The sequence below is a fragment of the Podarcis filfolensis genome, assembly GCF_964270895.1.
Source record: "Podarcis filfolensis genome assembly, chromosome: 2".
In the NCBI taxonomy this organism is placed as follows: Eukaryota; Metazoa; Chordata; class Lepidosauria; order Squamata; family Lacertidae; genus Podarcis; species Podarcis filfolensis.
In genome coordinates, this window is record NC_139605.1 from 24,567,659 (window position 1) to 24,586,609 (window position 18,951).

General features: G+C 39.3%; 2 protein-coding genes across 4 annotated transcripts in view; both read left to right on the forward strand.

The window, feature by feature from the left end:
* The window catches only part of LOC310757157 (uncharacterized protein C3orf49), a 285,131-nt gene that overhangs the window by 22,736 nt on the left and 243,444 nt on the right, over positions 1–18,951 (forward strand). The gene's annotated exons all lie outside the window — the stretch shown is intronic.
* The window catches only part of ATXN7 (ataxin 7), a 92,417-nt gene that overhangs the window by 3,283 nt on the left and 70,183 nt on the right, over positions 1–18,951 (forward strand). For both annotated transcript variants that reach the window (XM_083600693.1, XM_083600692.1), the window contains exon 2: positions 11,274–11,366. The gene's annotated coding sequence lies outside the window, so the exon portion shown is untranslated. The remainder of the gene's footprint in view (positions 1–11,273; positions 11,367–18,951) is intronic.

Genomic DNA, 18,951 nt, shown 5'->3' on the forward strand with positions numbered 1-18,951 from the left:
AGTAGTGTTGGGGTTATATTTTAGGGTTTCAGCTTTTAGCAAATTGTTCAGAGGGAAATTGCATCCTAACCCCCCAAAATCATCTGTAGTTTTGTATATGCTATCCTTTTGCGAGGTGACAATATTACAAACACGTTGCTTTGGTGTATCTAAACAATGCATATTTTGTGAGTCAGCACTGAAATCCAGTCTGAAGTGGCAATATTCCTATTGATTACTGCAGAGACCCTTAAGTCCCTTAAGTAAAGTAATTTACTTCAGAGAGTCCTGTTTACTTCAGTTAGGGCTGCTGTGCATTAAACTTTCAGGGTTAAGACCCAAAGTCCATCTACACATTACTTCTTATCAAACACCATCTGATTTAATATTTATGCTTGCTAATACAGATTAGAATCATTGGGTTGGAGGGGACCTTTTAGGTTATCTTGTTCAACTCCTGCTTGATACAGGAATTGCCATTTCATCTTGACTACAAACTGGGAGCAGGGCAAAATGCAACCTTATCGTTCCTGGAAGCCTAGCCATCCTGATTGTAACAATTTCCGGAAGAGTATATCTGTGTTGTTTTTTGTTGCAAGAGACTTAAGGATTGTATTGACTCTTAGCTGGTAACACTGAATATTTTCTTCTTCCTGTGACGATGTGGAACAACTGATTTGCTTAAGTGAGCTGCATTGGTTTTATTGAGCTTATTCTTTGTCCTTATAGACACCTCTGGTGTGGTGTACCTTGAACACTCCAATTGTGTAGTGCATTATCGGCATGATGTGGGCTACTTAATATATTTTGGATAGCAGATACTGCTTCTAGTTCTTTCTATGTTTGAATTAGACAGGTTGAGCATTATGTGATTCAGGGTGGTACTGGCTTAGATTGTCAACCTTCTGCTCTACCCGTGACAGTGTTGTTGTATAATAGGCAAAAAATTCCACAGGTGAGGTGCATTTCCATGCTTTAGAATTTTTGTTTTGTTTTTCTGCAGCAGCCCAGAAAAAAGTGGGAAGCCCTAACAGAAGCACTAAAAGAAATGCATATTCTGCGTAAATGATTGCAGGAAAAATACAAATGTAGAGGGGGAGATATAATTGCAAAGCAATCAAGGAGTTCCTTAGTCTTAACTATGAATTCTGCCTACTTTCAGTGCCATTCTTAGCCAGTGTTAATCACAGAGGTGAGTATAAATGGGGCCACATTTGGAGAAGGGGACAGCCCCTAAGTGAGTAATCATATTTCTGGTGTATTACCAGCCAATACTTGATGTAAATTGCTAGTTGCCGGTGGCAAGTAATGAACAGTCTTTAAGCTGGGGAAGTCCACAAACATTTATCCTTCTTCCTTGTAAGTGATTAACAAATGATTAACACTGATACATGTATGTGGTTAGGCAGGCAAGAAAAATAAGTATGTATTTTGGATTTCAGTTCTGTAATCATTCTTTTAATATGTCCCCATTACAATGCGAGTTGGTTGATTTTTATTTATAACACACACACACTGCTTTTTGTAATAACTGCCTTTGAAATCCCAACAAAATAGAATAATATAATAGCAAATAAGAATAGTATCATTAAAACATTGTTAACAGTGGCAAATACTGAGCAGGAGCCAAAACCAATCTCAAAACCCTTAAAAGCCTGGGGAAACATCATCAACCAAAAGTTTTTACTTGTCATCTAATATAAATCTGATTTGATGCCAAGAGAGTAAATAAGGGGGCAGAATTCCAGCAGTGAGATGTCACCGCCTAAAAGACCCTCTCTCTGATAGGACACGATCATTTCACCTCAAATGAGGTGATTAGAGATGAACTGCTAATGATATTCAGGTTGTTATAAAGTGTTCATTTTGAGCCAGGGATCACCCCAGTTTAAACCATGGAAACCGTTTTTAGTTCCAGGAATATGAGATGTAAGAACATCACATATTTCAGTGCATAGTAACTACATTATTCCCAACATATTAGTTGTGGTAGGCTTTCCCATTCTTTGTGTGTGACTTCGGAGCAGGCTTAAGTTCTCGTTCTCACTTTGGAAGTTTAGCCCCCTGTGTACATAATGAAGTTGCGTTAATCTGAGTCACACCATTGATTCATGTGCCTGTACAACACACTCAAGCTAGTACTGACTCCCCAGAGTCATAGATGGAGGTCTCCCAGCCTTGTTCCCTGATATCCTTGTAACTGGAGAAGCAGAGATTGAAATAATAGATGTAGAAGGGAAATAACTAAGCAAAAGCAAAATGATAACCTCAACTAGAACGTTGTATCCTAATAGAAAACCCTACATAGAAATATTCATTCTGTCATCTGTCCCTGAAATTTTTCTGTTTAAAGATTCCTTGGTAGTAAGCTGCACTTCTATATATACTTAACCTGAGAATAAAACCCCTTGAACTCATAGGTGTTTCTGAGCAGACATGCTTCAGATTGCTTTGTTAACTTGCTCAGGAAGAACAACATTTAACAACTGTTCATACTTTTCAGAACGCTCATTTGTAAGTTAGACAGGAAGAACACAGATATCCTCATCCTGAAGATGGACATATTGAATTGCAGTAGCTGGTAGGAGAAGCTTCATCATGCTGCTAGGCTTTCCCCTAACTGCTTTATGTCTCAGGGGCAACCTTTACTTGAAATGGAATTTGCCACTGCCTGTGTTCAACCTCTGATAATTTGTTTGAAAATGATGTGTTTTGCTTGGCAAGTTTCCTCTTTTTATCTGTAATCCCCTATCAGGCCTCCATTAAATATGTTCAGCTGATTCTGCTTCTCCCTCCCTTGTCTGTTGCCATTAAGTGGGACCCAAATATTTACCTTGCAGGGAAAGGAGGGTTGATTATACATGGGATCTAGTCACAATACTGGATGGTTGATCTTGAGACAACTGTCAGGTGACTGCAGAGGAAGAAAGTGCAAAGGATAGCTGCTACCACATAGTGTCTCTTTCTGTCTTTTTAGTTTGATAACTAGGTTCTTCACTGGCAGGTTAGCCTAGAGTACATGCTGAGAGGCTGCAGGAGCCTCTGCTTTGGTCATATGATGCCTAAGAAATGTTTCACATAAATATTGTGGTCTCATTTTGGCCCCCAACCACAAGAGCTAAAAGTTTACTTAAATTAATAGGCTGTAACAATGAGAATTTTAGTTTCAATTGTTGCCGTGGTGAGAATTACAGTTGTACATTCTCAGTTGCTTCATGCAAGCCTTGTGAAATCAGAGGAGCTCTCGCACAGCAGCAATCCTTCATGAATTGTACCTGCAGCAATTAGGATCTTCTGTGCCTGCTTTAACATTTTTTAAAAAAAATTTAAAAAGGTAAACCCTGTAATTATTTTAGTGCTATTTATGAAGCGCTCCTTTATTGTTCTCTTAGAGCATAGCAAGGTGTGTCATGCTGCAATATCGCCACTGTCAAGTGTGTTTCAGAAATTAGGTTTGGGTCTCATCCTGAGGAACTGACTGTCCTAGAATGACACACGCTTGTTTAGTGTCTCATCATATTATACTCTCGTGGGGAAAGTTTCACTCTTCTAGATAGGAGGAATATTCAGTTTAATCATTGTCTTTCTTTATGGATAGACTAAACATACGCTCAGCTTCTCCATGACAGCCGAATAAGGAGAGGCTGTGCAAGCTCTGTACAAGTGTCTTCATGCGGTGGTGGACTGGATGAGGGCCAGTAAACTAAATTTCAATCCTGGGAAGGTGGAGTTTCTTTTGGTAGGTGGTTCCCATCTTTGGAAGACTGGCCAGTTGCCTGTTCTGGAGGTTGTTGCCCTTTAGAGAAGCAGGCACGCAGCTTGGGGGGGGGGTACTCTTGGATATATCTTTGTCACTAGAGGCCCAGTGACCTCTATGGTGAGGAGTGTCTTTTTACTAGCTTACTCTGGTTTGCTAACTTTGGCCATATCTGGAGCAGCATAACTTGGCCACTGCAGTCCATACATTGGTAACCTCGGGACTGAATTACTGCAATGTGCTCTTTGTGGGGCTATCCTTGAGCCTAGTCCAGAAGCTCCAGCTGGTGCAGAAAGCAGATGTTATACTGCTGATGCGAACAGATGATTTGACAGGATGTCACACCTCTGTTGAAACATCTGCACTGGTTGCTAATATGTTTTCAGGCCTGGTTCAAAGTTCTTGTGTTGACATACAGTGCCCTGAACAACTTGGGTCCAGGATACCTGAAAGACCACTGAGATCATCCGGAGGAGTGCTGTTAGTTGTCCCCCGTGTTACAGTAGATCTTATTTTAGGTTCAGCCCTAAAGATGGCTGAATGGCTTCATGAAATAGATTTCCATTCCTGCTCCCCACCACCCATAACCAAAAGTGCATGACACGAAGTCATTTTTTTAACCATAGAACAGTATTCAGGTAATAAGATTCTTTTGACACCATATATATTTTTATTGCATGATATCTCACCTTTTTCTCCAAGGTGGTGATGAACATGGTTCTTCACCTTCTCATTTAAAGCCCACAACAACCTTGTGAGGTAGCTTAGGCCAAGAGGTTTACAAATAAGTTGCTGTCTTGATTTCACAGTAACTGTATCAAGGAAGTGCCATTAGAGTCATTGGTTTTATGTGTGCTTATAAATATCAGAAAATGCAGATTTATCACATAAATCAGGCTGCAATCCCCCATGCACACGTACTTGTAAGTCCTGTTGAATGTGGTTCAGCTTACTTCTGTATAGAAATGTATAGGATTCTGCTGTCGATAAGTGAGACTTCTGTTTGATATTTATTTTGGCTAGTACATCTTCCAATGACTAGAAACTTTTCTGTTAGGTTTTCATAGTGAAAAAAATAACAGATTTCCCCTTTATTTTCCCCACCCATTTAATTTGAAGGCAACACATTCAAGTTTTCTTACTCAGTTTTCCCTCATGCTTTACAAGTGTTTTGTCTTCCTCTGTAATTAATGCCCCTCCCTCTTCCTCATCCAGCATCACCAGTGATGTTAGCAGGAGTGTGTATATCTCAGCTGTATAGACTTTCAATGGCGTTTACAGGGCAAATTCCTTTTACGATTGTACTCAAAACAATATTTCAGTATTTCATTATAATATTAATCAAAGGCTATTTTTAAAATGCTGACATATATAGATAGGTGAAGTGACTTTTTCAGCAAGTTTATAATGTTTTGTAAGGATTGTCAAGAGTTTTAGTTTAAAAGTCTGGGAAGGGAAACTACCAAAGTTAATCATTGTTTGAAAGAGGAAGGATATTCAAATAACTCCTTTGTTTATGAAATCATGCAGTGTCTTGAAAATACAGACTCTTTCAGTTTCTCTTTCTTTTGAAGGATTCTTAATGTCACAGAATCAAAAGTTTATTTACAGGAAAATCAACATCCTTTATGTTTGTTGTATTATAAAAAATGTTATATTACACATACATCCAATATGGCAGGTATATGGTAGAGGCAATTATTTACCTGTTGCTATGGTGGGGTGAGCAAGATAGTGGAGGACAGTTAATCTGCCCTCCCCCAAAAAGAATCGTAGAAGTTGATATTAAGCAATTCCGTTTCTTATACCTAATCTGTAAATATCCCGTCCTCATACAGTTTTTCATTGCCCTCTAAAATTGAAGCTGTTTGCAAGGTTTGTCTGGTTTTTGAGAAACTCAAAGGTTTACTTGCCGTGCATTTGAAAGAATGAAATGTATATGGGAATAAATGTGCTTCAAGGAACAAGTTTGTAAGCAATATGTTTCGTGTCATTTCATTTCACTTTTAATTTGTATACCGCCTTTCTATATTACTATGCACAAGGCGGTTTACAGCAACAAAATATACAACAAAGAACACACACCTTATAATAATCTGATCCGATACAGGAAGTCATAATAAAACATAACTTTAAAATGGAACAAATAATATTGAATAAAGTAATATTCAATTATCTATTAGAATATAATAGTACACAATAAAGTTAACTCTCAAAACATCAGCTAATGTTGAACGAGCCCTGATGGGGTTGCAGTAGATGCCCAAGGATACCTAGTGCCGATATTGGCCGGTGTAGGACTTTTGGGTGTTCATAGCCCTTCACATTTTAAAAAAAAATTATTTTTTGTAATTCCTGCAGATCAAACCAGTACTGTTATCCCCATATTGTGCATGGCAGGCCAAGATAATAGTTTGGACAGTTCATGGATAAGTTGAGATTCAAATTGGGGACTTCTTAATTTATTACAGCTCAGTCTCTGAACTACAGTGTTATGAGTCAGCTCATAAAATAGAGGAGGAGGCAAGAAGAAGGAAGCTTATGGCAAATGCTGCAATTGTATTTATAAGGTGAATGGCAACCACGTAGAGAGCCTTGCTAATGTGTAGGCCTGCCTAGGGAATTCCTTCCCTAGGGAGTTCACCTGCCACGAACATTTCTGTAAACAGTCCTGGAAACTTTGCTGAAGAATAGTATATAAATATTTTAAATGAAAATATTTTAAATGAAAAATAAATATTAGTTGAAACTGGTGTGGAAATACTGCAGATAGTTTTTGCATTTCTGTTTTACAGGGTACTTTGCAATTATGCTTATCTCTCTGCCCCACTCGGTGAATAGGAGAAGACAAGTAAATTATTGCAAATAAGCAAATATATGAGGCAGATATGTTGTCATTTTATACAGTGGACAATTCAGTTTGAGCTTGGCATAATTTTTATTTTATTTTATTTTTTAAAAACCAAACCTGAAGTACACATAGTTCTGTTGCATACTGTAGTTCAAATTTCTCCTTCAGCAGGCAGCTATGGTACAGAGTACAGGAGAAGGCTTTCTTCTTTTCTCCCCAGAAACCAAAGCAATGTGGGAGGAGAGGAGAAGCCTCTTTTTCTCACTCCTTGCTGCCCTGCCTACCCTCCGCAGCAGGTTTCCGTTTTGTTGTGTGTTAGTTGAGAAGGCTTTTGCCAACAACAGAAATATGCCGTAGAAATCACTTTGTGTATGTGGAGCTTCACTCTTAAGTAATTTAATAACCATTGCCTGTTTGCCATGTGAAAGTAGTGGTACTCCCGTGTGCAGAAGGAACTGCTTCTATCCAGGCAAATGAAATTATTTCCTGGCTACTACAGAATGAGTGGTTTGCATATCACAACAGCAAAAAATATTTTGAAGTAGTTTGTTTTTATTCCCTCTCCCACAAGCTCAGTTGTACTCCTGTTATGTTCAAAGTTTGAATGTAGAACTCTGTGTGTGATGCTGTTGCTGGCATGGGAGACAATGGAGGAGTGTGCCTTTGGGGGTAAAGTCAAACTGTTGGAAGGTTGCAGTGCCTGTTGTGAGTGTAGGGACCAATACGGGAGAGACATGTTTTGTTACAGCTGGTGCAGTTGAAGGCCTAGCATATAATAGATAGCTGAAATATACTTCTTCAATTCTATTGGAGCAATTCCTGGACGACAATGGAACATCAGTATACAGTGGTACCTCGGGTTACATACACTTCAGGTTACATACGCTTCAGGTTACAGACTCCGCTAACCCAGAAATAGTACCTCGGGTTAAGAACTTTGCTTCAGGATGAGAACAGAAATTGTGCTCTGGCGGTGCAGCGGCAGCAGGAGGCCCCATTAGCTAAAGTGGTGCTGCAGGTTAAGAACAGTTTCAAGTTAAGAACGGACCTCTGGGACAAATTAAGTACTTAATCCGAGGTACCACTGTAAAAGCTTTATGTAGGGGTGTATGTGTGCATGTACATATACCTGTGTAGTACATAAAACAATATTTTCATGCAACTAAGAGGTCTCCATTCTGCCTGAAAAGCAATAGAACGTTCCTATTTTCATGAAGAATGTTGAAGGGTATGGTATTACTAATGTAATTATAGCATTTAGCTTTCGATACCATCGACCATAGCATCCTTCTGGAGCAACTGTCCAGACTAGGGGTGGGTGGCACCACTTTGCAGTGGTTCCAGTCCTGCTTGGATGGTCATTCCCAGAGGGTGTTGCTTGGGGAATGCTTTTCAGCTCCATGGAACCTTCAGTGTGGGGTTTTGCAGGGCTCAGTCCTATCCCCTACATTGTTTAACATCTACATGAAACCGCTGGGTGGGGTTTCCCGGAGGTTTGGAATACGTTGTCAGCAGTTTGCTGATGACACTCAGCTCTGTTTCTCCTTTACATCTGCAGGTGAGGTAGTGGAAGTGCTGGACCAGTGTCCTGCCTCAGTAATGGACTGGATGAGAGCCAACAAACTATAGCTCAATCCAGATAAGACTGAGGCACTGTTATTGGGTGGTTCCCTAGACCGGATGGGTGGGAGATCACCTGCTCTTGATGGGGTTACACTTCCTCTGAAGGAGCAGGTTTGTAGCCTGGGGGTACTCCTGGATCCTCTGCTGTCGTTCAAGGCTCAGGTGGCCTCAGTGGCCCGGAGTGCCTTCCATCAGCTTCAGCTGAAGACCCAACTACGCCCCTATCTGGACAGGAATAGCCTAACTACTGTTGTCTATGCTCTAGTAACTTCAAGGTTAGATTACTGCAATGTGTTATATGTAGGACTGCCTCTGAAAACAGTTTGGAAACTTCAGCTAGTGCAGAATTCTGCAGCCAGGTTGCTCACCAGAGCAAGATGGTTTGAGCATATTACACCAATCCTGGTCTGGCTGCACTGGCTACCAATTAGTTTCCGGGCCCAATTCAAAGTGCTGGTTTTGACCTATAAAGCCTTAAATGGCTCAGGATCATATGAACCTTTCCATATGAACCTACCTGGACCCTGAGATCATCTTCTGAGGCCCTTCTTTGTATGCCTCCTCCTTGAGAGGTCCGGAGGGGGGCTCCCTGTCTCTGGAATGCTCTCCCCAGAGAAGTTCACCTGGTGCCTTCATTATACATCTTTAGGCGTCAGGCAAAAACATTCCTTTTTAACCAGGCCTTTGGTTGATTTGATTTACATCCTATGCCCTTTTAAAATGTGGGGTTTGAGGGGGGGGTTATTGTTTTTATTTTGATTATGTATTTTGTGGTTTTATATTTTGATTTTATTCTGTCAACCACCCTGAGACCTCTGGGTATAGGGCGGTATATAAATAATAATTAATAATAATAATAATAATAATAATTTCTTAATGCTAGTATGTTTCAAAATAGGCTAGATATCACTTCTGATGAGTGCTCTGGTTGAAAATACTGTAATGCCGCTTGTCTCTGCCATCTACATTTCAGCATTCCTTCTAGGGTAGCATTCCACTCTTCTTAATGAGGATGCTAAATTTTGTCACTTGATCAGAAATCCAATGCTTACTCCGTGCTTCCTACCTCCTCTAGTTTTTGTATTCTAAGCACAGTATAGTTACCCTTGAAATAGTTTTTATCTCTGCAGCTGCTTTTTTAGACCCTTTGTACTGCCAATTAAAACCCCAGTTAGTGGATTGGTGGGTAAAGAATCTCAATCTCTCACTCGCTACCCCCCCTTCAGCTTGCCATCTCCACCTCCCTTTGTATCTCCGTCTCTCTTTGGCCACTGAAAATGTAGGTCAGATTGCATCACCATAAAATGGAACAGTCAGAAAGGTGTTTGAAAAATGCTGACATCCTTAGCCTGGGGTGCATGCCGCTGTCTTTTGTTTACATTGAGAATAGTGATGTGCGTTGTACCTGTAAATGAACAAATCTCCTCTTTAAGGTTAGTAGTGTGGCACATAAATTATTAGTCAGATTTTCCTTTTCTGTTTTTGGATAGTAAATTAAAACTGTACAGATAAACTTGCAGTCATTTACAGTAGTGAAACATTAGGGAACTCATTTGAACATCCTGTTTATGGTAGCCATAACTGTTGAAAAATGAGCTTTCTGGCCCATGTAGGTTTAACAATAGCTTTGGCATTTTTTAATATCCATGTGCTCCTTCCCTCAGATGCAGAATAATGTGTTTTACATTTTGGTTAATTTATGTTTTTGTCAGTAGTTTGTAAATAATCTTGGGCATTTTATGGGAAAAGCATTAGAATGTGTTCTTACTGACTGACTTACCCATCTTTTCTGTGAAATCTTTCAAAATTATTAATTATAATAATTTTCGACCAGAAGGAAATCAAGATTAACAGAAAATATATCATAACAATTCAAACTTTTATACTTCTTTCTTTGCATACAAAGTCGGGCATAATATGAAGAGAGATCTTTACATATAATATATCCTCACTGTATGTTAATACAATTTATCTAACTAAGCCTTCAGTTATTTGAAAATGAGTAAATGATGGAAGTATTTTAGTGAGAAAACATTACAACATCAGCCTACACATTTTTGCCGCTTCGGTGTTTAAATAAAAACAGCTACCTGAGTTACATAAAAAGCAGAATTACTTTGTGTGAATACATCTTATTATCTCATTAACAATTCTGTCTACTTTTGAAGATTATCCGGAAGTTAAAAGGAAAATTACTGCAGATGGAGTTGAATCTGCTATTGACAATAGCCTGTGATTGACTGTTGGGGCAGAAATAAGAACTTTGAATGTCTTTTGTGCTGTAATTACGCAGAGAAAGAAACATCAAATAGAGAAGTCAAACACTAGTGCGAATGCTTTGAACATACTTTATTGCGAAAGAGTTGGTTCTACAGGTTGTTCATTAAGAGGACATTTAGATAGTTGCATTAAAGATACTGAAAGTCAGCAGTTGACAGTCAAATGTTGTGCCTATGAATTAAAGATTTCAGTATTGTTTATATTTTGGGCTACTTCTGGGAGTTTGCTGACATTCTGTCAGCATAAATTACAGCATTCCTAGAAAGTATGCTTTCATACATACATCTACAGTAAAGTTCTCTACAAAGAAAAAGAATTGCTTAACAGGGCAATCTTAACCAGGTCTACTCAGAAGTAAGTCCTGTTGAGTTCAATGGGATTGCTTCCCAAGCAATTGAGGTTTGGATAGCAGCTGAATTTTGTAGCAATCTGGGCATGATTTTTCTTTTCTTGTAATCTCAGGACTAAGAGAGCTTTCCCCTTTGTCTGATAGCTTTAGCTTAGATTTTCTTAGTTTAGTTCTTACAAAAAAATTTTTAAATCTAAACCATTTGCATTTAAGACTTCATTCTATTATTCAAATGCAGAAACTACAGTAATGAGAGTTTAGCTTCAAGCAATTCTATTCAAATAAGCTGGAGACAATATTAATAGTAGTATTAAGTGGCCTGCATAGAAGAGAATGATCAGGGTAATTTCAATTAAATGTTTTTCGCTTCTGCAAGATAAGATGGCAAAATCTTATTACTGTAATAGTGATTGTTACCATGTGTTTCATTGCAGATTTAATCAAATATAAGAAAGAGGAAACTTCCACAGTCCAGGCAGATGATGATCAATTGATATCCCAACCCTGAATTTTACCAGACTTTTAAGGTACTGCGACCTACTAACCTATATATATATATAAGTATGTTCCTCAACTATTATGTCTGGGTACTACAGATGCAAGAGATACTGAGACACAAAGGGCAGCAAGAATTTAAAAAAGGCAGACACAAAAGTTGTTAGGAATGCCACAGTAATATTAAGAGCTGCTAGGTGTTAAATAATTGTTTTTGTGACGGAGGGGTTTTATGATTGTACATAATATATTGTGACCAATGACACCAACTTCACCCACTCTGTTGTGCTACAAGTCTCAAAAGCGATAGAGAGTATTGGTGTAGGGGGAAAACCTGTTCTTCCCTTTCTAGTTTTTTAAGGGGTGTGATACATATATACTGTTCAAAGAAAAACAAAGAACAGGATTTTGTAAATTGTGAGAGAAAGACTGTGCTAGCAAATAACGTTTAAACAAAGGCTCCCCAAGTTACAGTGAAGATAGACTGATTTCAATCTTGATTGGTCTACAGTTTTTTTTCTTTTTTCTTTCTTTTTTTAAAGAATGCTAGGACCTCTGTGCTTCACCAACATTATTATTATTATTATTATTATTAATTTTAGATTAGCAAAGCAAGAGTATATACTGTACTTGATCTTTTAACAGTCCCGTAAATCAGATCAAGAGTTCCTTCTCTAGCATGGTTTGCAAGATCCCCAGCAAACTTGCAACCAGACAGCATTCTGTGAAAGTGATCCAGTGGTCCACTGGTATACCATGGTCAGCCTTCTAACCCCCCCCCCCCTTTTGTAGGAACAAAAGGATCACATTTCTGTTATATCATATTTGGGTTCTCGCAGAAGCACTGGGCATGTTCAGCTGGTGTTTTCAGAATTTTTATGCGTATGCATGTGTGTTTAAAGAAATAAGAACCGTGCCATAACCCTTTGGTTGCAAGTAATACAGATGTAACTCTGTTTCTGGGATCCTAACATTTGCTTTACAATTTTATGTTGCTGGTTAAATGCATTACTTCCCCCAGCAAACACCTTCATAGCAATTGAGGTTTCTCTGTAACACAGCTGTGCAGCTTGTGTTGGTCATAGCTTCTTCCTCCCTTTTTTTCTTTAAGTAGTGAATGGCAGCTCCACCTTCTCCCTCATTATGTTTGGAATATAGAAAGCTTGCTTATAGAAGGTCAGGTTGTTTGCCCAGCTATCCCAGGATTGTTTGTTCTCACTGCTTGTGACTGTCAAGGATCCCAGGCAGAGGTTGTTCATATCACTTGACCCCCGAGACACCAGTAACTGAGACTGTGACATCCCGTAAGAAAAACTGAGCTATAACTTATCTCCTAAATTTGCAGGATCACCGCTAGTGTGAGTTAAGCCTAAGAGGGAAACCATTGCCATCACTTATTAGAAATGATTGGCTAGACAAGCACTTACCACAAGTTACATCTCCAAAATAAAACAAAACACAGTACTGAATGCCACAATGAGCTGTATATGTTGTTCATCTGAACCTCAAATATCTATGTATTTTGAAAATTATACCTTGCCTTTCAGTTAAATGATCCTCAATGTGACTTACAATAGTGTAATTATACAGTACCACACACACACACACACACACACACACACCACGCAGAGAACCTGTACAAATATACCATCAGCCCTGAGTGAAGAATGGGCCCAGAATATGCTTCCTAAGCAAAACTACCTTTCTGGTAGGAAGTGGGGAAACAAGTTCCCTTCAGCTGATCATTCTTTGGCTTGTGATTGCACCTAGGCTGGACTTCTCTCTGTTATGATGTTGTTAGTGGGAGCTGGAAAGTGGCCCATAGTTCTGTTGAGTGCATGGGACTGGATTATGAGCCCCTTAATTTCTGCAGCCCCATGGATGTAAATTTGTTCGTATTTTTAAACAACTTCCTATATTATAAGTGATTATGTTCTTCTTTTATGCAAGGTATGTCTTGTATTTTCATTTTTCAAGTGGGACAGTGACCCTAAAAGACAATGACCGAAGATGTGCAGAGATTTGTACCTGGATCATGTCCTACACATTGACCACTGAGAGTTATATTACGTAAATTTAAACAAAATCAGCACTTTGTTTAATTAGCAAGGGAGGGAATATGTCTTTCCTCAGGTGATAGAGTATGTTTCCTCTACCAAAGGGTAACATTGGAGAACATAATATTTTATTGTAATACGAAGCTTTCCTTGTGACAATATCACATTACAGTTCCTTTAAAAAAGCATTTCTCTTAGTTTTCTGGAATATCTTCAGTTCTGTTGATTTATATATTCTTGCTTTTGCTTGATAGTTGTATAAAATGGAATTCAACACTTCTAATACTGTAGTCTTGATGTATAGAGCTAAGCCTATTTTAGTTGTGTTAATTTTGTTGTGATAACCAGCTTTATGTGCTTTTAAAAATAGACTGTTCTACCAAAAGCCTAAAGGGGTTGCTTTATGTAGCTGAAAGAAGCAGAACACATTTAAATGACAAAGATAATATTACAGAATGCTAGTCACAGTACAACCTACCCCCACCCCTTTACAATATGTATTTTCATGAAGCTCAGCTAAAAAGCTACTTTGGAATTGTTGGATCAGGAGCAGTTTTATAAGATGAGCATATAAGATTTATGTGCTCCTTTAAAAGTAGGAGCATATAAATACCAGCCTCAGTTGAACGTTCCATGTTTTCTGTGTGGAGATACATGTACAAAGTTTTGTGGAGAAATTGTACGAAGTGGCAATGTAATCAAGTTCACTTAATGACTCTGTTCAGCAATAACAAGAAACAGAAAGAAGTTTCTAACTATTTAAATGAGCCTTCCCAAGGCACAGGCTCCCACACTCCTGTCCCCCTTTCTTACTCCTTTTCCATCATGCACCAAAGGAAGATATCAAAAGCTTTTACTTCTGCTTTTAAACTAACCACAGTTGCCTGTGACATTTAAACTAAGCAAACTGTGTTTTGTTTAAACTATAGCTAGTGAGTACAAGCCAGAATCCAATTGTGTCTTACAAAATTTATAGCTGTGGGGGAAAATGTAATGGCATTGTTGAAATCTCATTCATTATAGAATATTCATATATCTAGTACCAGGGTTTTGTGGGGGTTTTTGGGTCTGACTCACCTCAGCTTTAAATGCAGCTGCCAGCCTCTTTACACTGGCTGCTTGATGAAGGGGTTAGTATTTTAGATTAAGAGTCGCTAACCTGTAATTCTTCAGATGTTGCTGGACTTCCAACTCACATTATCCCTGACCAGTGGCCATGCAGGCTATCCAGCAGAATCTGGAGAGCCAAAGGGTTAGGCTCTCTTGTTTTATATTATCTAGGTGCTAAACTATTCAGTTGCTATCATTTAAGCAGCTTCTGCTCTGCTCTGCATGAGATTTGAAATTCCAAATGAAACCCCAGACCCACAGGTTCCCCAGCACTGATTCATAAGATAGAAATAAAATATCAGTAATGAAACAGGATGGCCATCATATAGCTATTGTAAAAAGGTCCAGTCACGGACGACTCTGGGGTTGCGGTGCTCATCTCGCTCTATAGGCCAAGGGAGCCGGCGTTTGTCCACAGACAGTTTCCGTGTCATGTGGCAGCATGTCTAAGCTGCTTCTGGCGAACCAGAGCAGAGCACGGAAACGCTGTTTACCTTCCCTCCGGAGTGGTACCTATTTATCTACTTGCACTTTGATGTGCTTTTGAACTGCTAGGTTGGCAGGAGCAGGGACCGAGCAATTGGAGCTCACCTCGTCGCGGGGATTTGAACCACCAACCTTCTGATCAGCAAGCCCTAGGCTCTGTGGTTTAACCCACAGTGCCACCCTATAGCTATTGTAGCTTGTAGTAATTGTAAGAATTTTAACTTTCACCCTTAAAGAAGGAAAAGAATTATGGGTATTATATTTAGGAGAGTTTTGGCAGTGTTGGTATTTAGAATGAGTTTTTCCAAGCTCTGTTTTGGCAGGTATAGCACTTCTGTTTCAGTCTTGTAGATAAGAGCAGATTCTTTAGAGTGACTCACCAAAGGCTACCCACTGAACTCGTTATTCTTGTTCTTGTTTTAGATTTGTAATAAACCTCATTCCAGAAAATTAGGGCAGATAACAGTATGTTAAAATCTTATGGCAAAGCCAACCAGATAAAATAAAATTGACAACTTAATATTAAAACTTCATCTATATATCAGCTTAATTCCTACCACTCAGGCCTAGTTCAAATAAAATATTTTATTGGAAGAGATGATTTAATTGGCTCCAGTATATTTTTGGAGGAAGGGGATTTTGCAGATGAGGGCAGCCTTGTTTCCAAATGCATTGCATAGAAAGTATTTTAAGATAATGATTGGCCTTTATAATGACCTTGTCTCTTTAACGCCAATACAACTTTGTACCTACAATTCATTATAAAGTGGGGCAGAGCTTCCTATATGTATTCTGCTTTCTAGCTTAATAATTTAAAATCCCCAAAACTATTTTCAATAGTTTTATTAGGCAGGTAAAATGTTTTAAATAGCAATCCTAACCAGTGATGTGGGCCATAAAATTTTCTCCCGCAGAATTTTCCCCTGCAGATTTTTTTATTTTATTTCATAGGTTTATTAGTAGCAATTAATGGATGATAACTACAAATATAATATTAGGGAGGTTTGATGGTTTCAAAGTTGTAATTAATGTTTTTCAATTGATTGTCCTAACAAGTATGTGAGTCAGCTTTTTTGGATCACAAAATATATTAGTGTATTAACAGCTTTCAGTGTCTTTGGTTTTTCCGTCCTTGAAATTTAAACTACATGAAGTACAAGCAGTGGTCTTCACTTTTACTTTTACAGTATTCCCATTAAAAACCTACATAAAATAACATTTAAATCACATTAGGTGCGCTTCAATTTTATACCTCCAGTATTTTGGGTCAAATACTTGTGGTGAACTGAGACAAAAAATTAACACGGCTCACTTTTATACCTTGGTTTGCTAAATACGGGTAAAATAAACATGCCAAATTAGATCACTCTCTAGGGTATCCAAAACATTTCTGATGCAAATTTGCCCGGAAAATCCACATCACTAGTCCTAACCCCCTGATAGTTGCTGCTAGAACAGGTTGGGATATAGTAACAGCTGCAGAAACCATAGCAGATGGCATGCAACCACCAGTTGCTGGTATAGGGCCCTAAAACAGGGTGCCTGGGGGCAGAACACCCCGTGCCTGGGATCCATTGGATCCTAAGCAACTCAGTTCTTCTTCAAGGGACCTGGTATGGATTCCTCAGCTGTGCCACCTTGGAGTTGGTACAGCAAAATAATAAAAAAAAACCTCTGTCTTCTCCTCTGGCCACCACAAGTGGACAGAGCTTCAGATGCAGTGCCCAATTTCCTAATCTGCTCCAATCCCACTGTTCCTGGCCAGGGAGCTAGGATTTCACTTTTTATTTTGGATGCTTTTATTTTATTCTGGAAGTTAAATTTGGGATTTTTATCCCACACTGTCCCAAATCCTCAGGTGGATCATAATATTTTAACAGAATCCAAGTAACCTGACTTCTTAAGATTCTTCTTTAGAGCTGTCTGTCTGCTGTGATAGCTAGAACTTCACAGGCTCCCTGGGTATTTCCCCACCTGTGGCAGCTTTAGTAGATTATTGTCAGCATCGCCCTTGAGCCAGTGCCACGAACTGGACTCATCCACTTCAGCCCGAATGGGCTAGGCGAGCTGGGTAGCACTTCCAGAGACCACCTTCTGCACAGGAACAGGTCAAAGTGCTGTGGACTCACAGCTTAGAGTTGTGAGCACCGGATTCACTTCCACAAGAAGACAGTCGTCACACAGCAGAGTATAGCAGAGTAAAAACGACTTGGAGAGCAGCTCTGTAGAATAACTTCTTTATTCTATCTACAACTATTATACAACTATATACAGAGCTAAATGAGGTCTAAGCATAAAGAATGCTGCACTGCACTCAGTGTCTGCAGCTGCTCTTAGCAGCAACCTTATCTATACACACGATCTCTAACACTCAGTCTCTCTCTCTCTCCAACACACTGACTGACTGACTCTTTGATGTGGTGCTGGAGCAGAATAAGTAGAGAGCAGAACACGCCTCCTTCTCTCTGGAGAATCACCAGGGATCATCAGGAGATTCTTGGATATGGGATGCATGAAATCTCCTCAATTATTGCCTTAAAAATATAACACAGTGGTAGAACTGATAGCCCCACCAAAATAATTAAGTATCCCTTTCTCCCCAGTGTTAGCTTAAATGTACCCCTTAAAAGCCAATTTAGATGAGATCAAACAAATCTTTATGGAAGGCCCTCAAGTACGAAAGAGTTCTATAGCAGCAGAATTACTTACCAAGAATGTTTAAGAGATTGTTGTGGGACATGGGGAAGGAAATAGTTTTTTTATTTTCTATTTATTTAAATGTTTGTCCCAACCTTTTAGTTATGAGTTCAATGGAGTTCCTAGGTTGTCTTGAATGTAGGTACTGCACTGGAATATAGCTACTGCACTGATACTGCAGGTATGCTCACATACCTGCCTAGATTTAGAAATAGAACTACATCAGCTACTTTTACACACCATTCTCTTGGCTTAACATGTTGTTAAAAGTGAATTTAATCATTATATGATTTCATACCACAAGGAGATGGTGGAAATACAGTACCAACTTTGGAATGATTGTGAAATACATCCCCAAATACTCATTTGAATCTTGAATTTTCAAGCATAGTCATGTAGAATGCATTGGTGTAGTCCTACACTTAGTTTAAGAGATACATTTGTGTGAATATTTCTGCTCCCCAAATACTTTTGTACAGTAGCTTGTATCAGGATTTGTTTACCGGGAGCCGTATCCCACAATAAGAAGCCAATATTTGTACTCATGTACTTTGCACTATTGTCATGACAGTGAGTAAAGAGTAGTTTGTAAATGAGTCATGAAAACCAGTGAACTGAAAGCTCTAGGCCTTCCTGTTAATCCTTCTTCCTGGAGCTTCTCTCAGATTTTTCTTTGAAACAGAAACTTGGACTCCTGACAGACATATTTGATTCAAGAAGTTGGTGTGCTTCCTTCCGTTGGGTTTCTAATTTAATCACCTTCATTTTGGGGAAGCTTCTCAACAAAACAAAAAAGAATTGATAGCGTGTATATCCAGATAGCACTACAACAGGGATGAAGAACCTGTGGCCCTCCAAATGTTGTTGGACTTCGGCTCCCATCAGCCTCAGTCTTCATGGCTAGTGATGAAAGATGACAATAGTTGTAGCCCAACAACATTTGGAGGGGTCACAGTTTCCTCACCCCTGCTCTGTAAGCTTAAAGGATATTGGGAAGGCCTGGTGGCGCTGTGGGTTAAACCACAGAGCCTAGGACTTGCCGATCAGAAGGTTGGCGGTTCGAATCCCTGCACGGGGTGAGCTCCCGTTGTTCAGTCCCAGCTCCTGCCCACCTAGCAGTTCTAAAGCACGCCAAAGTGCAAGTAGGTAAGTAGGTACCACTCCTGCAGGAAGGTAAACGGCGTTTCCGGGCGCTGCTCTGGTTCGCCAGAAGCGGCTTAGCCATGCTGGCCACATGACCTGGAAGCTGTACGCTGGCTCTCTCGGC